This window comes from Falco punctatus, assembly GCF_963210335.1.
Source record: "Falco punctatus genome assembly, chromosome: 11".
Classification (NCBI taxonomy): Eukaryota; Metazoa; Chordata; class Aves; order Falconiformes; family Falconidae; genus Falco; species Falco punctatus.
The window spans coordinates 3148574-3170995 of record NC_137591.1 but is presented as its reverse complement, the minus strand read 5'-3'; the positions used below and the strand labels follow the sequence as shown (position 1 = coordinate 3170995).

The following is a 22422-nucleotide window of genomic DNA, read 5'->3' as shown; positions in this document are numbered from 1 at the left end:
CACTCTTTCTGTGCATTTTTACATACATGCTGTTTTCCTTTGTCTCCTTGTTCTCCTTCCCCTGTTCCAGGCACGGCAAAATGAAGGAGTCAAATTCAGGCTTGTGAGGGCTTCTCTCTTGTTCTTCTCTGCCGTTAACATGTGTCTCCTAGTTTTTACTGGACATCCTGAGAAGGTTGCCAGATGACATGTATGGAAATGCTGATGAGGTTAATGGGACATCAGGAGAAATATTAAAAATCATGATTTATATTGGGACATCTGGCAAATCTGTTTCCAGAGCCTCTTTTGCTCTGTAGGTGAATTCTGAAAACTCTTAAAACTTCATAGGATGAGCTTGTACGCTGCAGGATCTACCCTGTGCTTTGCAGCATTGTTATCCCTCCCTGGCAAGTATTTAGTGCTGTGTACCCAGAGCCACAGCTGATTTTGAACAGAGCTTGTTTGGCCTTCATCTGGCATGGCACATTAGTTTATTTCTGGTGTTTTCCTGTCCCCTTCCATTTCTCCGGCATTTAGCAACCCTAAAATTTCTCTTTTAGGGTTGGTTGCATTTAGTTTTCCTTTCTTATAATACGCCTGGTAAAAACTAATAGAACATTTTAAACTTAAAAAAAAAAAAAAGTGTGTTGTGTGTGTACAATTTTTGGAAGGACTGGCTCATTTTTTACTTGTTTTTGTGTAATTTATTTAAATTTGAAGTATTACTGCACATGTTAGCATGAATAAAAGATTCCAGGAATTTTTCATTTACCAAAATGAATTTTAATTTATCAAAAGCTCCTGACATCTTGAGGCAAGCACGATGCGTTCTTTGTGTTTCAGTCTGATGCTGGCTCCCAGCCATAAGGCTGTGAAGGATCGTTTTCACCCGAGGCCTCTTGTAGTTGGAGGAAATCAATCTTGTGTGATACAAAATGCCTGAGCATTGGAGGCACGTCCATCTTCAGGAACTTCAAACTCATTCGCTTCCTTTCAGGGACTTGGCTTGAAGGCAAAGGCTGAACTCTCTTCTTGTCCAAGAAAAATGAACAAGCCTTGTAAAGATGCTTTCTCCTCTGACTGGATGTCTATTGAGCTGGAAGATTTTGACTTCTCCCTGGAGTAGGGAAGATGTGGGTGGCCTTCAACAAAGATGAGGCCGCTGAACAATGTAGCCATTGTTTGAGCTCCTCCAGGAGGTAGCAGAGTGTTGCTTTAACATGGTGGTTCTGTTTCTGGTGGGCTGGTAATATTGAGGCATTGCTTTTTGTCTTGTAATTATAACAGTATTAGCTAAAGTTTTCTCCCTCACTAATATTAATTAATCAATGATGTAGATGGGCTAGTGTTTGGGTTACTCTCTCTTCATGTGCAAGGGTAGGAATCTATAAGAATTAAGCGTGGAATCAGAAAACATGTGTTTTCTCAGGGAATGAATTTGAGGTAGCAGCTTTTGAACATTCTCTGCATTATGATTAAGAAGGAACAACAACAACAACAACAAAAATCAAACTGCCATCCTGAGTCTAATAGCCTATTGCACTAGCATGACTGAGGCACTGGTTTCTGCAGCTGATGATACCCAGGGACCTGGTGTGGGCAGCTGACATAGTAGTCATGACTGAATGATTAGATACCCCATTTACAACAGGGGCTGCAGTAAGGATTCAGCTGGTCTTTGCAGAGTGAGTTGGCTCAGGCCTTCTGTAGTTACTCCCTTTTCTCCTTTTTTTTTTATTACAACATGTTTAATTTGGGAAATAATTTAACACAGACTTCTGTTTTCTAGTTTTAACTTCTCTCTGCTGTCACTTGGGGAAGAACTGTTGTGTTCTCTCCTCAGGAGATAGGAAGATACCTGACTGAGGGTCTCCATGGTGGAAGCCTTTGGCTTTTTTCAAGGTAATCTGTAGTTTGTTCTGTTTTGCCACAGCCGCTTGTTGGAAAAAACTGTAATTACTTCAGGTTGGTATTAAAATGAGCAAATAAGAAGTCTGTTTTCTCTTTGCTGGCTTACATGGTGTTTTACCTTATAAATCTTCTGTTTGAAGCATGTGGAATCTGGACCAATATCCATGGTGACATGTTATGCTCACACTGCACAGCTGTAAGTCTATGAAAGGTGAAATTTGGATGTCACTGAAGTGCATGCAAAACTCCGGTATGCAGCAGGTCTGAGATTTCACACTTCCTCTCCAAAGTTCTGCTGGATGAATTGCTTAATGCTGGGTTTTGGGAATGTCAGGACGACCTTTTTTGTTTGTTTGGGTTTTGTTTTTCAAATAAGGTAAGGCTAAGCAGCTGCTGCTGCTGGAGTCATTCAGAATGAGTTGTAGGGGGGTAGAGATTAAAAATGTTTTTAAATAATTGCAATTTGATTAAGAAAAACATACACATAATTTTGAGGTGGTTCAGGGCATAATGAATGTGTGGCCCTGCTTTCTCAGATGTCTGTACTTTTCTCTTGAGGGTGTACAACTAAAACTGCTCTGTGCTTCTGCAAAGTATTCAAGCCCTACACCCCCTTCACGGAGAATGTTGTGCACATGGTGTTATGTTCAGTGGGGAGGAAAGGAAAATTTGCTTCAGGATTATGCTGCAGGAAGGCTGAAATCAGAGCAAAGGTCTTACTGCTGAAGGTGGGATGCTTTGCTCTCTTAGGAGGGCAGCGGGCTACAGGCATCAGAATTGTGCTATTTGTGTCACTAGTGACAATTCCTGGTTTTGCAGAATTGTCTGGACTTTGCTTCAGCTCTGGTGCTGTGCTTCCAGACTCTGCCATTTTATGTTACTGAAGGAAAGCACATCGTCTGGCATTGCCATTTGGAGAGGAAAGGTGACAATGACTCGGGCTGTTTCTTAGAGAATTCAGCCTGTTGCTTTCTGTCGTTATGGCATATCTTCATAATCTCTGTGACTTTAGTAAAAGTAAAAGTAAAGGGGCAAAAAGTAAAAGGGGCAAAAGTAAAAGAACTGAACAATGAAACTGTTATTAAATTGAATTTATTACACGCAGACATGAGAGGGCAGATTTGATAATGTGGTCCAATACGTTAAGGAGCTGCCACAAAAAGGAAGGCAATAGTTGTTCTTGGCCACTGAGATTAGGACTAGCTATGGTTTTAAACAACAGCGAGGGACGTATAGACCAAACCATTAGCTGATGGAATAGCTTTCATGAAATTGCTGTTCTACATGATCTTTAAGGTTGTTCAGATGCTTGTGGTACAGCTGATGCTGCTTTGTGCTGAAGGGAGGGAAGAGGAGATGTCTACAGTGTGAGCAGCTCTGCTCTCTGTAGTGCCCTGCAACAACCTACAGAATGGGAGTTGCTATGCTTAGAATTATGGAAATAAGGTTGCAGAAAGTATAGATTTATTAGATTTCCCTTAGCAAAAAGGTGAAGATCCTCATCTTATCACATCTCCAGTGATTGCCCTGCTCATTTTTGTTGGAATTGCTGTCGAAGACCATATCTGCAGGGTAACTGATGGCTTTGCTTTGCTGAGTGGGAAGTCACTCAACAGCAAACTTCATTTCTTTTTGCCTGGCCGCAGAAGTGGTCCTCTGAATTGCTACAGCGGAGTTTGTGCTGCAGTGCCTGCCTACCACAGCTTTTTCTTCTGCTATTTATTTTCCAGAAGAATACAATAGATACAGTAGATAAATGAGCAAGAACATGAACATAAGCATGAAGGTAAATGCACAAGGAGTAGTGTTTTTTTCCCTGTGCTTATGTGAGGTGTTGTACAAAATGTCATGGCACTTGGATCTATTCTTTTCTTCCTGCCACTGGCAAATGTCCCTGCCACTTGCCCATCTGTAATACTGGTTTCATAATAATAATAGTTCAAAGAACTTGCATGGTGAGGCTGTAGTTTTTAAAGCATGTTGCAAATACCAGTTGAAGCACACTGCCTCCAAATGGTGGGTAAGCCCTGGCCTCTTCTCGCTGTAGGAGCAGCAGAGCAATGACTTGGCCAGAGCAACAAAAGAAGTTATTGTTAAAAGCAGCACGAGAAACTAGAGGCTCCTGGCTCAAAAGCCAATGCCCAGACTCCCAGGCACATGACACAATTTACCAACATGCAGCCTGGTTTTAGCAGTTTTAATGTCAAGCATATATCATCATTAGTCTCACTCCAGCAGCCTATGTATTTTCCTTTTCTTTATTTTCTTCCTGAAAGCTGTGAGCAGCTCCAGTAATTCTTGAGAATAAATCTTATTTCATCAAAGTGAGTGCCTCGTCAAAAGCACTGTTTATCTTTGCAGCTCTGTCTGGGCTTTAATGCTTGCAAGGAGTCAGGAGTGGCTGCATTGTGCTTCCTGACCAGATGTACAAATAGCAATCATGCGGGCACTGGGATGAGGCACATTCCTATCATTATTTTGCAGAGATAAGATCTATCAAGCTACTAGACAGTCGTTGTTTGTTATGTTGATTCATAACTTTATTCATTCCCAAGGAGCTCATTGATCTGGTAAATTCTGTCAGGCGCACAGTGCTGTGAAAAGAGCTAGTTAGCACATGTAATTCAAACGGTTTTCACATAAAAATCAAGCATGTGCTCATAGCCTCTTTGGCGATTCTCTGAGTACTTTTTCCAATGGATTTTATCCTGAAGCTTTAAGTGATAGAAATGCCATACTTATCTGCATGTCTATATAAAGACACATATGCAAATAATATTAAATGTCATGCAGTGTGACTTTTGCTGCTGTTGTGTCAATGGAAAAATCATCAAGTAGTTTTAAAAGGCAATATTTTAAAGTGGTGCTTCAAATTAAAGGAGTGTCATTGTTTTGAACCTTATTACCTAATATTGCTATGGATAGTACTGAAGATGATAGTAGGGTAACTACCTGTACTTCTGTATTTTTTTTCATTTTAAAAAGAAAAGTGATAAGAATTATGAAATTTGCAGAATACCTTGGGCATGACTTATTCTTGAAATAAAATAGAGACTTTTACAGATGGAGGATTTATCTTTACATTATTCAAATTGAGATTTCAATTTGCAAGAATGTGATTTTTTTTTTTTTGTTCATATCACTTGATCAATTTGTTTTTATGGATGCTTATATTTAATTATTAACCATTGTGTATGGTTTGCTTGTAGGTTGGTTGTGTAAATAAGTATAAAAGTCCAGATCTGTTATTAATTACAGATAAGCTCTGTGTAACACACACAGCTTTGTATCATCCAACAGTCACAAAATCTGAATGTGTTACATTCGGCTTGATGTGTTTTTCCTCACTTATACGTTGTTTCTTTTCATTTGTACCAAAAGAAAAATGGATACAGTCAGTTAATGCACAACTTCTTTGTTCAGGTTGAGTGACTTGCTGTAGATGGTTTAAAGGGAATGTTAAACATTGAGGGTTTTATGCCAGGAAGGTACTACTTTATTGTAAAACAAGACAATAAAGGGAAGAAATGCTCCTTTATTTTATTTATAATTTGCACAGTGGTACAGAAATAATTGTTTAGTTTTCTTTTGAGGTCAGACTGAAGTACAGCAGGAAGATCTTATTACTGATTGTGAAGAAGTGTTTTCATAAAAATAAAGATATACCTAGATGAATCCATGCTTTTGTGTTCACTTTAAAAATAGTACTGTAATAGAAATATTAAGGTCATGGTTTTGGTTAATTAATGTAATTTAGAGGCATATAGAGGATAAATTGAAATCCCATGTTACTTGTGTGGTTGTCTTTTGGCATGCAAGAGACATTTGATCAAACACTAGTTATATGCCTACATAATTTTAATACTTTGGAGTTTGTGAATGTGATTTCTGTTCCTGCATAGTTTTGAAGTAATCCATATTATGATTAAGAAATGAATCAATCCTAGACAATGAAAGTGTCTCAGTACATTCACTGAAGAACGAAGTGCATGTTCCTCTCAGCGTTTTTTGCATTGATTTAAACAGAGGAGTGCTTTAGATCCTTCCCGGTAGCTGCTGCTGTCTCTATATGTATGTGCCTTTGTTACTGTAGAGTATGAAAACTCAGTTTGTAGGTTTCTGTGCTTCATATGATGATGAGCATCACTGTTGGCATCAAGTCTAGATGTCCAAATAAAGGGAGGGTTTGTGGATTATATGGGTAACACCACCCACCAGCCCCAATTCTTTGCAATTCAGAGATGTAAAGTGAAAATTACCAAGCAGGAAACAATAGTATGTGTAGATTTATTAGTCTGGGTCTTAGGAAGCTGTTGCAATGCAAAAGACACCAAAGAACTGTGTAGACAGTGACTTGAGCTGCTCTCTGATGGTCCCGGCAGAAGTGGTGCATCCAGAAGCAGCTTGCAATAAATAGCATTTTCCATTTTAGCAATCCATCTTTTGTTTAAAAGAGGACTGCAGACTCAGTCCTTCTTACAGATTTGAAGTTATTAAGTGGTATAAGCAGTCTGCTAATTGGGGGGATGTAGTAGGTAATATATTAAATCCTTTTCAGTTCTGCTGATTTTGTTAGCAGGTGGGGGTGGGTTGGGGCATGATTCACAATTCCTTTGAAGTTCATGGCATAACTGTTGATTTCAGCAGAGCTGGAATTAAGCTTCGGGTCTCTGCCTATAAATTTCTTTTTCCCTCTATCTGTAATGTTTTTAAATAGCAATGGCATTCAGGTGCAGCTATTGTCTTGCACTCAGGGTGATCACTTTCTGCCCTGATCCTCCTCTGATTGCAGAGCTAGGAATCCCATGGCCATCAGCTTAGCTTGAATTTCTTTAAGGTACAGGAGAGGAAAAATGGGAGGTGTTGAAGGATTTTGTGGTTTGGTTTTTCTTTCTTTTTTTTTTTTTTTTTTTTCCCTCAATCCTTGGGGTTTTTGTATTCTCTTTAAATCAAGAGTGAATGATTTTACATGATACCATGACAACAACACAGACTGGCAGTGCTGTGTCTTGTAGCACAAATTTCCTTCTGAAAGGATGGCATAACATCACCCTTTTCACCATTAGCAGTAAGATGGTTGTGCAGATGGAGGAACTCAAGCTGAGCTCTCAGGTGGACTTGCCCTAAGTTTCCCTGCCACTGAACCTGTGAATGTGCTAATTGTGCAGACAGCACTGTCCTGAACAGAGTCTGATTGAAGCATATAAATGATTTTTTTTTCCTGAGTTTGTGAGAGTCTCTTGGGCACAACAATTTAATAAATATTTGACCTACCCTGGGGGGAGGGGGGGGGGTTATTATAGCTTAGACTGTCTTAACTCAGTGACTCAGGAGACACCAATCCAACAAACTGTTGATATTTTAATTGAGACTTTTCTGAATTTCTATCAGCGGTCTGAACCTAGCCAGAACGGCTGCCTACCTCCTCCCTTGACAGATTATTTAATTGTGGTCAGTTCTGGATAGTTACGATTTACGATCTGTTGGTTGTGTTCATGAATGCTTTGGGAATGGTGCTCTGCTCTTGGGCTGACTTTGTCCAGATGCATCAATATTTTGGTTTGGATGATATAAAATAAATGGTCAAGATTAACTGTCTGCGACATTCTCATTTTAACAACGAAGTAGAACCATTTTTCACATCGGGAGATGTCTTTAAAACAAATATTGAGGTTTGCAAAATGGTTATAGCAGCCCATGCAGAAGTGGCTTTCCATTAGCCTTTGCTACATCTTTTTTGGCATTGCTGTTAGACGGTGAGAAGACCGTGGGGAATCCACTTGCGATGCTCTGTGCTAAAGGCTTCAGATTGTGTAATGATGACCTAAGTGTGAAAGGATAAGGTGAAATCTTTTCAGCCTTCAGGCAGCTAGTGCTGCTCTAATAGGAGATGAGCTGGGAAAGGTTTAGAGAATTTTGTGATGAGAATGGAAAATCTGTAGTGTGATTTTTATTTGGTTAGCTCTGATCAAGTGAAGGAGGTCAGATCTCCAAAGGCTGATGTTATCTTGAGCTCCTCACAGCCTTCTCCTTTGTGGCTGCTGTTACTTAGGGTAACACCACTCTGTTATGTGCAAGGGGCTTCTGAATAGGGAAGTGCCAAGGTACTTGCATTACAAAACCATGAAGCTGACAGTTGTTAATGGGAATAGAAGAGCCCATTTCCCCTTAGTACCAGTCTCTGCCATGGATGGGATGTGAGCAGCCAGCAGAAATGGGTCGTTCAGGGCCTCCTACTGTTAGAGAAAAAAGATGAAAACTCATCTGGATAAGTCTCTGACAATAGAAGATGTGCTGATTCACATCAGCAGCTGTGAAAACCAATTCCCTGCTAAAGAGCTGTTTTTCAGTGTGTGTATTTCTTGTTTGTGGAACCAGGATAGTTTACTTGATTTCGGTCTGATGCTTGATCACTTAGTAGTCCTTGAGTTCAGAGGACAGCCACAGGTCTGGACCAAAGACCCATGTGAAAGAGCAGCATGTCTCTGATGATGGCTGGCCAGTAGACGACACTTGGGAAGGAATGTAAGAAACAGTGCAGGAATAGGATCCTCCCAGGCTCAGGCAGGGAACTGCTTGAGCTGGAAGCCAGTTATTAGTTTTGTCATTCGATGTAAGATAATCTGGTATGACAAAATGAATGTAGGATATAGAGATATAACAAACCTGTTATAACAGAGTTAGCGTAAAAGAGAGCAAATGATTTTGTTTGGGCAACAGTAAGAGCAGTTAGCTTTTTGCTACATCAATTTATGCATATAAAATTATTCCAACTAGGTAGGAAGAATTTTCTGCATAAGGCATTAACTGGGTCAGGCTGGCTTTCGAAGGTGATGTTTGATAGCATGCCTTGAGTTGGATGTGGGGGATACTGGAAATGAGGTGATGTAAGTGTGAGCTACCTTGTGACCTGTGCTATACTTTACAAATGAACAAATAAATTGCTTACTTTAGGGCTGAAAAGAGTTGGATTTTTCAAAGAGCTGTTTCTACAGGATTAGGTCTTTGATATTTCTGTTATTTTGTTTTTCTAAGCTAGAGAAAGCTTTGAGTATGTAATACCTGCAGAACTGTTTTTTCATAGAAAGCCAATCTGATAGTAATAAAACAAGAAATGCAGCAAAAGGAACACTCTGTTTTGTTGTGCAAGTACATAGTATTTCATATAACTTTCATGTGCACTTCCAGTAGAATGGAGGTGATTAAACACCAAACACATCTTTTGTCTCTATCTAATAATCTGCACTGGTAAACCAGCCTAAACTCTTAAATTGCAGGGAAACAATGTTTTCCGTAAGAAGTGGGTATGTCTCGTTCTGAACTCTGAGGCTGGTGTAGCTACAGCCAATAAATTTCTTTCTAAAGGGGAATTTGACGTTTTAAAAGAGAAAATACGGTTATTCCAATCTTTCATGGTGTAAGCCTTCTGGTGTATTACCCATACCCTTTGTGTGTTGTAGTCATTCAGTGGCAATGCCTTGTCTAAATCGGGGATAGGTTACTACTTCTTTTTAAAAATCTGTTGCTTGAATTACTAAAGGTATGGCTATAGTGAGAAGTTGCATATTTCATTTGAAGCTGATTGCTTTAACTTTGAAAATATTTGTCTAAGTTTCATTTGGTTTGCTAACTCATTATATAGAAGTGACAGTAGTTTAATTAGAAAACACAGTTTGTATTTATGGAAAGTTTTCACATGCTGTCTTTTGTGAAAGCTGAAGAATTCAAGAAGGAACACAATGTTTCCCACAAACCATACATCTCCGCAATTCCACAGTCTCTCAACAGCTGGACTAAAAAGGTTTTAATACAAGTTATGTGTTTAATTAGGGAAGGGAGCCTTGGCAGATCTTCTGACTTATAGTTCATTTTAAAGTCTTCCAAAAAAAAAAGGAAAGAAAAAAAATAGAAAAAAAGGAATCAATCCAATTTGGTTTAATTGTCATATATAAATTAAGAACTCATTTTTTTCCACTTCACAAAGATATCTTCTTTGGCCCCTCCTGATGGATTGCACAGGGCAATTACTTCCAAATGAGGAACGCCAGGCTGGAATTCAGCAGTGAGTTCTCATGGTCTCCCAGAAGGCCCCGCTGCAGATCCCCCCATTGCAGCCCTGTGGTTTCCCAGTGCTCTGCAGGCATTTGCCTCTACGGTTCCTCCCACAAGACAGTTGCTCAGCCCGGAGAGAAGGGCTTCTTCCAAACGCTCAAAAACCTTCTTGAGAGTGGACTGTGGGCAAGAAAGTATCTTGTAGGAGATTCCTGCCTGAAGTGGCCATCCTGCGTGTTCAGCAGGACGCAAGGCCAGGCTTTTCCAGGCTCTGGTTGGAGGGTTCTCTACTGCTTTCTCTCCCCTTTTCAAATGGGCAAATCATTTTGGGTGATAGAAATTTATTCCCTTTGTAACATTTCTGCATGGGAGAAGATTAGTCTGACAAGATCAAAATAAATGGGCTTAAACCACAATAATTTAATGCAAGAGTACAAATTGCCTACCGGTTTCTTCTATTAGGTTTAACTCTTGGTAACAAATCTAAAACAAATTGGAAAGAGAAGAGTTGCTTCAAGCTGACTGAAATTTCTTTACTGTCTTCACAGGGAAGCATACAGTGGATTTGAGCTCTAGAAATATTAATGGCAAGCTGAACACTAACATTTTTATGTCTATCTCTTAGCAACCCTCATTTTCAGGATATAGGGTTGAATATGGTGAAGGATGGACAATTCTTTTTTTAAAAAATCTGAAAAAGGAAAGTTTCAGGGGTTGCAGAGGTTAGTAGTCTCATTCGTTAACTTCCTTTTAAGAAATGCCATGTGTCACTGGGCTTCTGCAAGGCACCGTTGCTGCCTTGCTGTCTCCTCCTTGCCCTCAAGAAGCCAAAATGTTAAACGAGTGGAGTTTACTAGTTCTACAGAGAAATTCTTCACGTCTGGCCTAGATGTCTAACTAAATTTGGTATGTATCTTGTGGGCTGGGGCAAGTGCTGGAAGCTATTAGAACGCTGAACAAAAAGCTCTATTCAAGGACTATCGCCTTCCTGCCGGGGTAATCCAACTATCAAAATGTTAAAAATATGGGGTAGGAGACTGTGGCTGCCACAGACGAGAACTTTTAAAGGTGTCTAGAACATCCACTCACTTTAAAATGTTGCTTCGATGGTATATGATTAATTTGAAAAATGCAACAAAGCCGCCCAATATAACATATACATATATATCCAATTAAATAAAATTGAACACTTTTAATAAAGTAGAGTTGCAAGCTGGTAAAAATTTTCTCTTGTCACTCAGAGTTAGGACAGGAAAACATTTTTCTTTCCCTTGAAATAGCTGTATTTATTATATCTGATCTGTTTAACATTGCTGGTTTTACTTAAGAACTAGAAAGAAACAAATGCTTTTCATCATTTGGTGCCTTTTTTGTAGTGTGAAATTGTGTTACCAAGAAAAATAAGGTAGAAATGGTTTCCAAAACACAGCCCTGAATAATGATTCTTTTTTTTTTTTTTTTTTTTATGAAGCTGGTTAATCCTAATTATTTGAATCTATTATAAATTATTTACTTTCTGAAAGGCAGCTTGTTCTCATTTTTAGGCTTTAAAACAGCTATGTATGGGTTTTAGTTTTCAGTAGTTTCTTCAGGAAAGGTGAAAATGCAATGAGAATACTTGTAGTGCTTAGAGAAAACCAGACCATACAAAGTGATTCAACTTCCAGTTGAGCTATCCTGTCTGTTAGTTACTTTTAGCTGCTTCCTAATGAAAAAGTTCTAGGCAGCAGGAGAGCTGCTCAAGTCCATTCTGTGCTTGGTTTACTTTTAGCGTATACTTGTAGCTATATTTTTTGAGATATTTATACAAGATTTTTTTTTTGATGTCATGTATTGTAATGGATTTGCCTGAAGAGCAGACCTGCTCCATGCGTGGCTGGGCTAAATATCTTCATTCCACAGCCAGAAGCATGGGTTATTTATATTATTTGTCTTTCATTTTACCTTAACCATTCCAAGTTAGCCAATGAACTGTGCAGCTGGTACCAGGCAAGTCAAGGAAAAAATCTGCAATGTTGTGGCCCCAGCAGGCAGATGCTGAGGGTGTTGGAGTAAGTGGGAGTATTTCTGTTGGGATCACGGGAAATGAACAAAGATGAAGGAGTCAAGACCTTGCTGGGGTGGGTTTGTACACATAAAGTTGAAACTTGCAGCACATTATTTCACAGGAAGATCCAGTTGCAGCAGATGCCTCAGGATGCTCCCAGGGAGGGCCTGATTCTCTCCTTTCCAACTTTTCCCCCCAGGTCCATTGTCCAAACAAATCTTGAATGAACATTGGATAAATTGCTTATTTCCCTCCCTGTTTCACCAGTGTGCTTTAAATATGGGAGACAAAAATTCAGCAATTTTGTTTTACACATGCTATTTGCTTATCTCCCTGAGGATTTTGAAGTCAGAAATGGCATCTATTCTGCATTGCTGCACTACTCCTATTGTATGGAATTTGTACCTGTGTGTACTTTTCATGTTATGCTCACACACAGAGGAAAAATCGTAGTTTTTAATAAAAATTAGATCTGATGTGTTTGCTACCTATTGCCACTTATTTGTCCATCTTGCAATCCTTTAAGGTTGAGAGGCAACTGAGCATAAAATCTGCTGGTAGGGCAGAGCCCTTACACTTACCCTGTCCTCTCTAGCAGGAATGTGAGCCGAAGCCTACTCAAGTCAATACAAGCCTTTCCACTGCCTTCAGTAAGTGGTGGATTAGGTCTGCGGTGTGGCTGTTGAGATTGGTTGAAACAGAAGGCTTTTGTATATAAATTTATTTTATTTTTCTTCCATAAATGGCAATGAGTGGTGTTACAAATAAAATAATAATAGACTTGCATTATAGAGCTCCTTTTATCTGTTGACTTCTAAGTGCTTCCAAGTTTGCATGAAGTTCCCAGCTTTCTTGTTGGAGAAACTGAAGCAGGTGGAAATCAAATTCGAAGTAACACGGTGCAATAGCAAGATTGAGAATAGCACTTGGCCTAATTTTCATTCATATAAAGTGTCCTTAGCTTTTGCTAGTTTTCAGTTGTCCTGAATTTATTTGGATGTGTTTTTTCTGTCTCCTGTATTTTTTGACAACCAGGATACCAGAGTACAGCATTAGTGAGAGGCAGTAGGTGAAAGCCCTGGCTAGAGGCTTTGTAAATGTACCATTTTAATGTACAAAGGGTGATGATCTTATATTTCGATTGTATCTGTGTTCAGTGTCATAACATTAAGCTATTATATAAACCATAGCAAAAGCTTTGAAAACTTGTAATGTATTAAGCTGTTCCTTTCCAATTTTCCTTATTGTCTAGTTTTCTTTTTTTCCTCAGTAGCTTCCCTAAAGCATGCTCATTATTTCTGTTTTCCAGGATTTGCTCTAGAAGTTGCAATTAGACTGACATAGTCACAAGTATGTTTGAGGCTTTCTGTTGTTAGAGAGTTAAAACTGAGGTGATTTCATGCCCTGAACTTGGGGTGCTGTGTGATGAGAGAGCACCAACACAGTCTCAGTTCTAAGAGGTTTGTCCTTACTTACAGATTGGAGACTTTGAATTCTTAAAATATTAATTGAAGTGTTATATCCACTTATATTTGTCTTTTAAATACCTGTATAATGGATATTAATACCTGTTCAGCTTTGTGCTTCAGTTTCACTGGACCCATATAGTATAAACATGATCTTTCACCAGATTTTTTTCCAAAAGTAAAATGATCATTTGGACTGAAGACTCGCACTTTTGGCTGGAGAGAGAGTTGTAGACTGAGCTGATTTTACAACCATCTAACTGAACGGATAAGTTCTGGTTTCTTTTCAGAGATTATCTTCTAAAATAAATAAATAAAAAGCAACAAGCTGGAGACATGCACAGAATCTGTACAGTAGGGAGTCCAGAACAGCTTTTGTGTGTTTCCTGCACTTCAGATGAAACTTTCATTACAATTTGTCTCAAAATGATTGCTTTAAAGCCATCTCTTGCAAGCTACAGAAGCTTGGATTGATTACAGTTGGTATAAAGCTGTAGATAACATTAAAAAAAAATAAAAAAAGAGACTCCAACTTTTACATCTTCCACAGCCCTGACTGGATACGCTTGGAAGGTGGATTGCTCTTCCCTGTCTAAATGTGGGGAGGGTTTTTGGTTTGTTTTTCCTTCTTTAGCTCCCATGTTGGTCACTGAGAGGGAGGTTGCTGGGTTTCAGAGGTCATTCTCCTTATTGCTCCATTCTCTGTGTCGGGTCTTGGCACTTGCATGGTTTTCGTGCATGAGAGTGTTAGAAAAATTCTAGTTTGCAAAAGACTGTATTTTCTACTTCTGTAATACCAACATAAGCAGGAAGATGAAAATTCTAATTTGATCATAATTTTCAGTAGAGAATTGTAAGGATTTACTTTCAAACTAGAGGCCAAAAAATGCAACTGCTTGGCACTAATTTTATATTGAAAATTATAATACGTGAGAAATGGGAAGTGTTGACTGCTAGGCTTATGGCAATCTGTCGTAGCTGGAGGGAATAATTTTTCTCATGGGACAAGGAGTATGATTTCTAGGTGTGTGATCTAGTTGCTAGGTATTTAGTACATGAACAGTGGTAATTGATTTTAACATTTACCAGTTTTTTCTTGTCATTCTTGTCTTTGACCCTGTGTTTGCTTTGATAGGGCCACATGTGCTCTAGATGTAAATTGGTGAATCTTTGTGGCCTCTGGTAATTTGTACCTGGCTCCACATTATTGCTGTACAGCAGACATAGTGTAGTTTGGCAATTTTTATCGTCTTCAGTATAGTGCTAAGGCAGGTGGTGCTTTTTGTGTTATGTTTTACTTCCATCTTTTGTGGAAATAATGAAAAAATAGTAACAGAAAGCACCCTCCTGCTTAAGAGAAAGGTGGTTTTAATTTCTTAACAAGTTAATAATTCATTACTTTGTTTCTGTCTGTACAACTATTAGTGAAATGTGCTGTAAAGATCTACCTGATTGCCTGAAGAGAAAGCTGTTATGTGTACCCATGCATAAAGAAATGAAAAGCACCTGCCAGGTCCTATGTAACGCAAGCCTGGCTTTAAACTCTACAAGTAGTACAGCAAATGCTATTAAAGCGGTGCACTGGGATCAGTTGATAGTCCAGTGCTAAATCAAATTACCAGATTTCACTTCTCATGACAGTGATATTCCAGGATTGCTTTATGCTTTTTCCATTTGGAAATAACTAAGTTTTCCTTACTGGTTTTGTTTATAGCTTTGATAATCTACAAATTTGAAATCCATATTGTTACTGAGTCAAACAGAGATTCCACCAAACATTAGAAAGTTGGTATTTTCATACTGAAAACTTAGGCACTCTAAATGCCAAGGTTGAAATTAAGTAAGTCCTTAAAAGCTTGACCCAAAGTCTGTTGGGTCAATATAAAGACTCACATTGAATTTTAGTGGGCTTTGATCAGGCTGTAAGTAATGTACAATTTATCAAGTTATTTCCTTGCTATTCTCTTTCTTTTCTCTAAGGTTCACAGAGGAAATGGCTTTTGTTAGTGACAAGAATAAATCTGAAAGATGAATGGAGGGGAGAAAGTATGCATATGCTGAGGGCTTGCTCCTCCTTTCAGCAATGCAGGTGTGGGTCTTGGTATCTTGTAAGATCAGCTGCACTGCTGATTTTACAAGAGATATGATTTACATTGTGTGCTCTGTGACCAGAGTCAGCCTCAGTGATGCACGCCTGCATATCTGTGACTGGGGCAGGCTGAAGTTGATGGAAAGTGCAGGTATTCTTTGTGTCTCTGTCATTAGCTAACATTAAACTGATGTAAAGGACATTTAGAAAGAGCTCACTATTTGGCAAGCACATGGAAAACCAAGCAAACAAATACAGAAGCACAGTTTTGCACTGCTGGTTGTCTTGCACTTTTTCAGTCCTTGCCAAAGTCACATGCAGGAGCAGGTTCTGGCATAATCAAGAATAATAGGGGAAATCTGTGTGTATGCAGGGCAAAAATTAGTCAAAAGAACGCCTGTCTTTTGACTTCTATTAGCTAGAACTTCCTGTGTATCTGTTGTGTAGCAGTGCTTTCACGTCAACACTATTTGTATGCTTTTCTTCAAGACTTGTCTGTGTCAAAACAAGGCAGCTGGTACAGAGTAAAAGCTTGAGCTAGTAGTTGGGAGAAGTGTGGAAAGTCTTATTACTTAATACCTAGCAAGTTCTTATGGAACTTGCATCCTGTTTCAGGGTAACTCCCTATTTATTGCTGCAAATAGTCATAGTAACATCGTCTCTCCTTTGTGGTGTTCAAGGAAGAACTACAATGGCTGGGTTATGCGATACACAGCAGGTGTGGACTGCTGGTGTATGACCAGACACGTCCATTTATACAGGTACCTACGATGCATGCAGAGTTATTTATGAGAAAAAATCCATAGTAGCTGTGTTGGCACACAAGGGTAAGGTATTTCTCCTTTTTCCAAGCTGGCAGCCTTTAGTGACTCACTTCAAAGGTAAAAACACATCTTTATTCCTGTATACCATAGCCTTTCATCCCTCTGCTAATCCGTAGGTTTGGGATACTTATCCCATGACTAAAACACAAACTGGTATATAGTACAGAAGAATGTAGAGAAGAAAAAAAACCCCAAAACCTACCCCAAAAGAATTTGAAGGGCACAGTTCTGTAGGTGGATTTTATTTTTGCCTTGAGATAGCTTTCTTCTCATTTCGATTGAAGACTGGAGATGGTAAGTATCATGAAAACTTCCTTTGTCCTGCAGAGGCCTGCATGGCAGATAACAAACCCTTTGATCTGAGTCCCTGTCTATGTTTAGAGTTTAGTCCGGAGAGATGAGGTACAAGAGCTCGTCATTCTGGGAGAGCTGCTGGGTAAGAGTATAAGCAGAAGCAGTTACTGGTAGAGAGCAATATGCTCTTTGCTTACCTTGCAGCAACTCGTTTTTATGTCCGTTTCCTGAAGTGGTTTTCCTTGTTTCTGCTGTTTTCTCATAGCTGTTTCCCCCGAGGGTTTCTTGGGGTTTGTGTTTTTGTTTGTTCTGCTTAGTTATTTTTTGAGTTTGGGTTGTTTTTTGAATGAATCGCTCTGTTTCACTGGAATTAATAACTCTCTCTTTTCTTTTTGAGTAACCACAAGTGGTTAAGACCTGTCTCCTCTGGTAAACAGCGCGTGCAAAACCACAGTAACTTATGCCGCTGTTGACATGCTTTTTCCACTGCCTTCTGGAGTCATGAACCTCTGCAGTGCAGCTCAAAGGGTTGTGTGTCACCTTCAGGGATTCACCGTCAGTATTCCCTTCAGCATTCTGCCTTCTCTTGGAGGTGTCACATCAAGGTATTGACCTGATCTGACCTCTGTCACCTTCTTTGACCCAAAACCTCCACAGCCTGAGGTGGTGTTACTGCAGGAACACCTGTGACATTTTCATTTTTTTTCCTATTGGAAAAAAACAAGTTTTTCTTTCACACTAATTCCATCTAAGCACTGTATTTTCATCATTCCGGAGGTAATGATTTGAAATGACTTCATTCTGCTTCCAAGGATAGCAATCGGAATTTAATAAAGACCAACTTGACAGAATTTAGTGCCTCATCATATGGTATAATTAGGATTGTGGAGAAAAATAGAAGTGTAAGTCCCTGTGTACTCTGAGAAGCACAAGTCTTGTGCCTGTGTAAGGTCATGGCATGTTTTATCCCTGTTCAAACTTGTTAGGAAACTGATGATTTTAAAGCCCACTTAGATGTTTTTCTTATTGTTCTTGCCTCTTGATGTTTGCTGGCTGGTGGGGGATCATTATACTTTGGGCATAATATATCTGTACTCAATGCATAGTTGCAAGTCATTATTAACCCTGGAAGCTTGCTTACAGTTCCATTTTTTGCTCAGTTTTTTTTCCTGTACTAAAAGCAAGGTAAGCCAATGAGCAGTGTTTGGAAGGTTTGTTATTAAAGGCCTGTGATTTGCATATTTGATATGTTCAATGTCTTTAAAGATGTCTTATGGATAAACATAAAATCACAGAGGAGTTTAGGCTGAAAGGTAGGTCGTCTTGTCTGAGCCATTGCTCAGAGCAGTGGCTGCTTTGAAGCGAGACCCAGCTTTGGTGTTAGATCAGCTTGCTTGTAGGTTGAATGGCTTATGTGTTATGGACTTTGAGGGGTTAAAATCACTTTGCTAAGTGGTAATACTTGAAGTTAATAATATTTCTTGACTACTTAGTACCTTGAAGTAAACCTTCTGGATGCATCCTATGTTTCAGTACAAGTCCATATTGTCACTAATAGGTTCTCAATAATACAGCATTTTCTCCTAACAATGGATTAGAGAGAAAGAATGCTGCTTCTTGGTGATTAAATGGCACTTACTCTTGTGTGCTTTATTCAGCTATTCCCCACCAGTTGCTGACAAAAGGTGCTTTCTCTGAATACAGACCAGCGAGCCATCTCCTCTGTGTTAGTAAAATACTGTAAATTCCAGATGCCTTACAAATAAGCTTGGCCAAAACGTTGCATTCAGGAAGAAAGGCTACTTTTTAATTAACAGTAAAGTTTTGTAGAAAATTATAACTTCAAAGTTTTTTTTCCCATTTTTCCTTAGAAGTATGTTGTTTTGATTTTAAACTCCACTGAAATACTGAAAATTCTAATGGAAAGATTTCCATCATTAAAGTTTACATGTGGGAAGAAAACAGTTTCCTACCCAGTTAAAATTTTAACCTGTGCTCCCCCAATTCCCAACACTAGTGTTTCTCAGTAGTCCTTGTTCCCTGAGAATTTTCACAAAGAGCTGATTTTTTTTAATTAGGCATTTGCAAGCACACGTATGTTTGCATCAGTGAGTACATTTTTATCCGCTTCATGTGCGCACCTTTGAACACGAATTTTTGTGGGTATGTATATTTAACACGTATTTGAAAACTCTGCTCTTACGATAGCTGCCTTTTGAGCACTGGCGCCATAATTTCCTAAGGGAGATGTGCTGCAGCACTCCCTCCCATCTGATCACCAGGACAGTGATTGCGGTTAGAGATAACTGGCAATATCTTTAATTAAAAGGCTTGCTGGAGAGCAAAGGGCACTTGGCCAGTTACCATAACAACTGTTGCTGCTGAGAAATTATAACTGCATGCTTTGGCACAAATGGTATGCTTTCAGGTATGTTTTTTATCTCCTCGTGACTTAATTGTTTGTGTTTGCAAAGTATATGGCAATTTTTTTCTTTAAGTGTCATGTGGTTTTCACTCTGCTGTTCTCATTGTGTCTAGGGATTTTTAGCCTTCTGCAGCAGGCAGTGAGAATTGTTGCTTTAGTTTATAATGCTCTGTCAGGCTTGTGACCATAAATAATCCATGGTGGAGCAGTGATTATACTGCATTTCCCCAGGAGCTGCAGGCTACCTTTGCACTGGACATACACCCACTGCATTGCTTTAGGCATTTGAGTGATTCCTATTCTCAGTTTATTTTAAAAAGTTGCAAATGGACAATTTTTTAAATGGTTTGTTATTTTTATTTAAGTTGATTTAGTATTTAGACTTTTGCATTTGTACTTTAAAGAGACTGCAAATTAAAACCAGTTCTGAGTCGGGAATGTGTATTCACTACAGCTTTCGAACATGTATGGAATCTGAAGTTTATGGCTTTGAAAGCACTTGCCCTCTTTCAAATGTTTCTAATAAGATAGAGTGTGGTGATTTACACCTCTTGAGATATTGAACTGCTCTCCAAGAATGCTGTTTGGCTCTTAAAGAAAGAAAACATTGGTGGGCCTGATTTTGGTAAAAAAAAAAAAAAAAAAAAGCCAATGTGATTTCATTGAAACTTAGACAGTATGAGTGTAAAAGAATTCATTATTTAACACTTTCTCTGCACACCACGAATGCATTTGGGATCCATCAGCTGTTAGTTTCTGCCGAGGACAAAGAGGAGAGCAGAGGCCTCGCATGACCTGCTTTTTCTCCCGCTCCGAAAGGCGTTGCTGTACCAGGAAAAGAAAATTTGACTCCGCTCCCAAAGGAAGCTCTTTGTCTCTCCGCTGCTGGGCTCTGATAGCAGTCGTGGCGGTTCAGAGCCGCAGGCTCCCGCGGGGTGAGGCCGTGCCGGGGTTACGCAGCTCAGCACAAGGCGGGTCAATCGCCATGGGGGTCCCCGATACTACTGTATCGCAGTGCTAGCAGCACTGGGTGGCTCACACATAGGAGAGAAGACATTTGGAAACAGTGAGCTGGGACTTTTTTAATATGTGTATATATTTTAATGTAAAACAGGGTGTGTAGCTTATAAGTGCTCCAGGGTGTGTTTCAGCCTAGATGCAAAAAATGAAGCATGGGTAGGGAAAGTGAAGGGAGAGACAGAGCAGAATGAATTCTCACATCGCTCATCAGAAGAGGAAGGACTTGTAAACGGGTTTTTGGAAGAGCTTCTAGGAATAAGAAATGGTGTCCTAACTTGGGAATCTATGATGTGTTTCTCAGGGTGATTTAATGATTATCTATAGAATATAACTATATTATAGTTATAATTAAGGGGTTTTTTCTTACATAAAGTTGAGAATGTTGTGATTTTTATAGATTACCTACACTCACCCCATCCTTGTGGGCCAGCAGTGCTTCTGCCCTCGCTCTCCCTGACTTTCATTAGAGGTTATCAAATTACATTTGCAAATCCTGAGATGAGTTACAAATTATGTTTGCCCATTCATTTGACTGGAAGAACTGGGGAGGGCAGGCATGAAGAGGGCAGGAGGAGGTTCAGGTCTGTCCTGGTGTGTGTGGTTCAAGTTTTAATCAGTGTGGTATTTCCTCTTCCTGCAGGCCAGAGGAACACCTGTGTTTTTCTTTAAGTATTGCAAGGGACAGTTGATGGGCCCTATCCTTTTGAAGAGAAACGCTTTAGAACCTATCTGCATATATAGGCTTCAAAGGGTGTGCTCAGTGTTTTGGCTGATAATTTAAAAAAAATTAGGGTGAGATCTCTTGATGGAGCTAATAAGGCTCTAGGTAAATTGCTTTAACAAAGCATCTGTCCTGGAGAAGACACCTCGGGGTTGATATGAAAGGTCAGGGAGGTTTTGTGTGATGAAGTCCTGAAGTGTTTCTTAACCTTCAGGACTAGTTTCTTGTTTTGAGGTTATGTTTTATTTCAAAGGACAAAACTATTCTTAATTTCATCCTTTGTTTCATATAAACCTATGTTAGAAAGCTGTAAAATTACATACACTGTTTTTTGTCCGGGATCTTTTTCCACTCCTGAGAACTTTTAATGGGAATTGTTGCTCCCAGGTCCATTTTGCAGCTTTGCTGGTGTGTAGTAGCACAGTACTGCCTGAATGTCTCCGGCACCTTTATTGGCACACGCTGGGGGTTTGGCAGGTGAGTGCATGTAAAGCATAGCAGGCACTGCTGTAACCATGTTTTGGAGGCAGCTCCATGAAAGCTAGAGGGGCACAAATGCAAGCAGAGAACCTCTCTAATCTACAAAACTGGGAACTGTTTGCTCCTGTTCTCCCCTGTGAATTAACTTGTTTGTGTTTTTAAAGGATGAAAATTTGAGTTGTGTGGAGAAAGATGATTACTACTCACAGAGGACTAGAGCATTTAAAAGCTGGGGTTTTGTTCAAGGTTGCACTGAAAGCCAAACCTGTGAAATTCTCTGTAAAGGGAATGGGGCCTTAACTCAGGGCAAGCTGCCTGGGGGGACGCATGAAGCCATCGGCCGGGAGAGCTGGGGCTCCTTGCAAGACACAGTCCTGGGAATGATGTTTCCAAGCTCTGGGCTGCCCTTTAATCTGCCAGGTGGGCTGAAGGGAAGCCAGGAAACTGAAAGTCTTAGGAGCCACGGCTCCAAAGTGTCTGGCTCGGCAATAGTTGCAGGCTCTGGCTCCTCTTCAGCTACTGATGGGGAGCCAGAGAGCCCTGCTTCCCAGCACACCCTCAGGGGAGCTGCACTGGAGGGGGAGTATGCCGGCAACTGGGAGCTGTGGGAACTGGAAGGCATGTTGCCAGAGGGCTGAGAGCTGGAAGGGCAGACTCCCTGTTAACCTAGCAAGGCTGCTTGGTGGGGTAGCAGTGAGGGTCTTGTCATAACCCTGGCAGGGCCCTGCAACAAATATATTAGAACTGAACCATCTCCAGGTAATGTTTTGATTGTGCAAGTTTGGCATTCTCCAGTGGAAACTCACTCTCTTAAAGAATTTCTGACAAGCATTTTTAAAATCCAAGTTTGTTTTTTTTTTCTCCTTTTCAAACATACTAAGTTTGTTGATTACAGCCTTGCTTTTGTAGCAGTAAGGTCAGCTGTTTGGTGGGTTGTTTTTTTTTTTTTTTTTTCCTGTCTTTTTTTTTTATGTCTTTGTTGCTGATTGTTATTCAGGATTTCTGGTTAGCTTTTCATACTAAATGTCCAGGAGGGTGATTTTTCATATGCTAGAGTATAAATTCAGTCACGTACAACATAGAGGAAAATCTGTTTCCCACAGAAGTCAGT

The 22422-nt window shown here is 39.6% G+C and overlaps 1 protein-coding gene across 6 annotated transcripts in view; it reads left to right on the top strand.

Annotated features, from left to right (window-relative positions):
* Nucleotides 1-22422, top strand: part of ROR1 (receptor tyrosine kinase like orphan receptor 1) — a 183245-nt gene that overhangs the window by 32171 nt on the left and 128652 nt on the right. Inside the window, exon 1 of one of the 6 annotated variants that reach the window (XM_080407253.1) lies at nucleotides 2944-22422. This exon is cut by the window's right edge and continues 26321 nt beyond it. The exons of the other annotated variants lie outside the window; for them this stretch is intronic. The gene's annotated coding sequence lies outside the window, so the exon portion shown is untranslated. Of the gene's footprint in view, nucleotides 1-2943 lie in introns of those variants that run through there. 6 annotated transcript variants of the gene reach the window in all.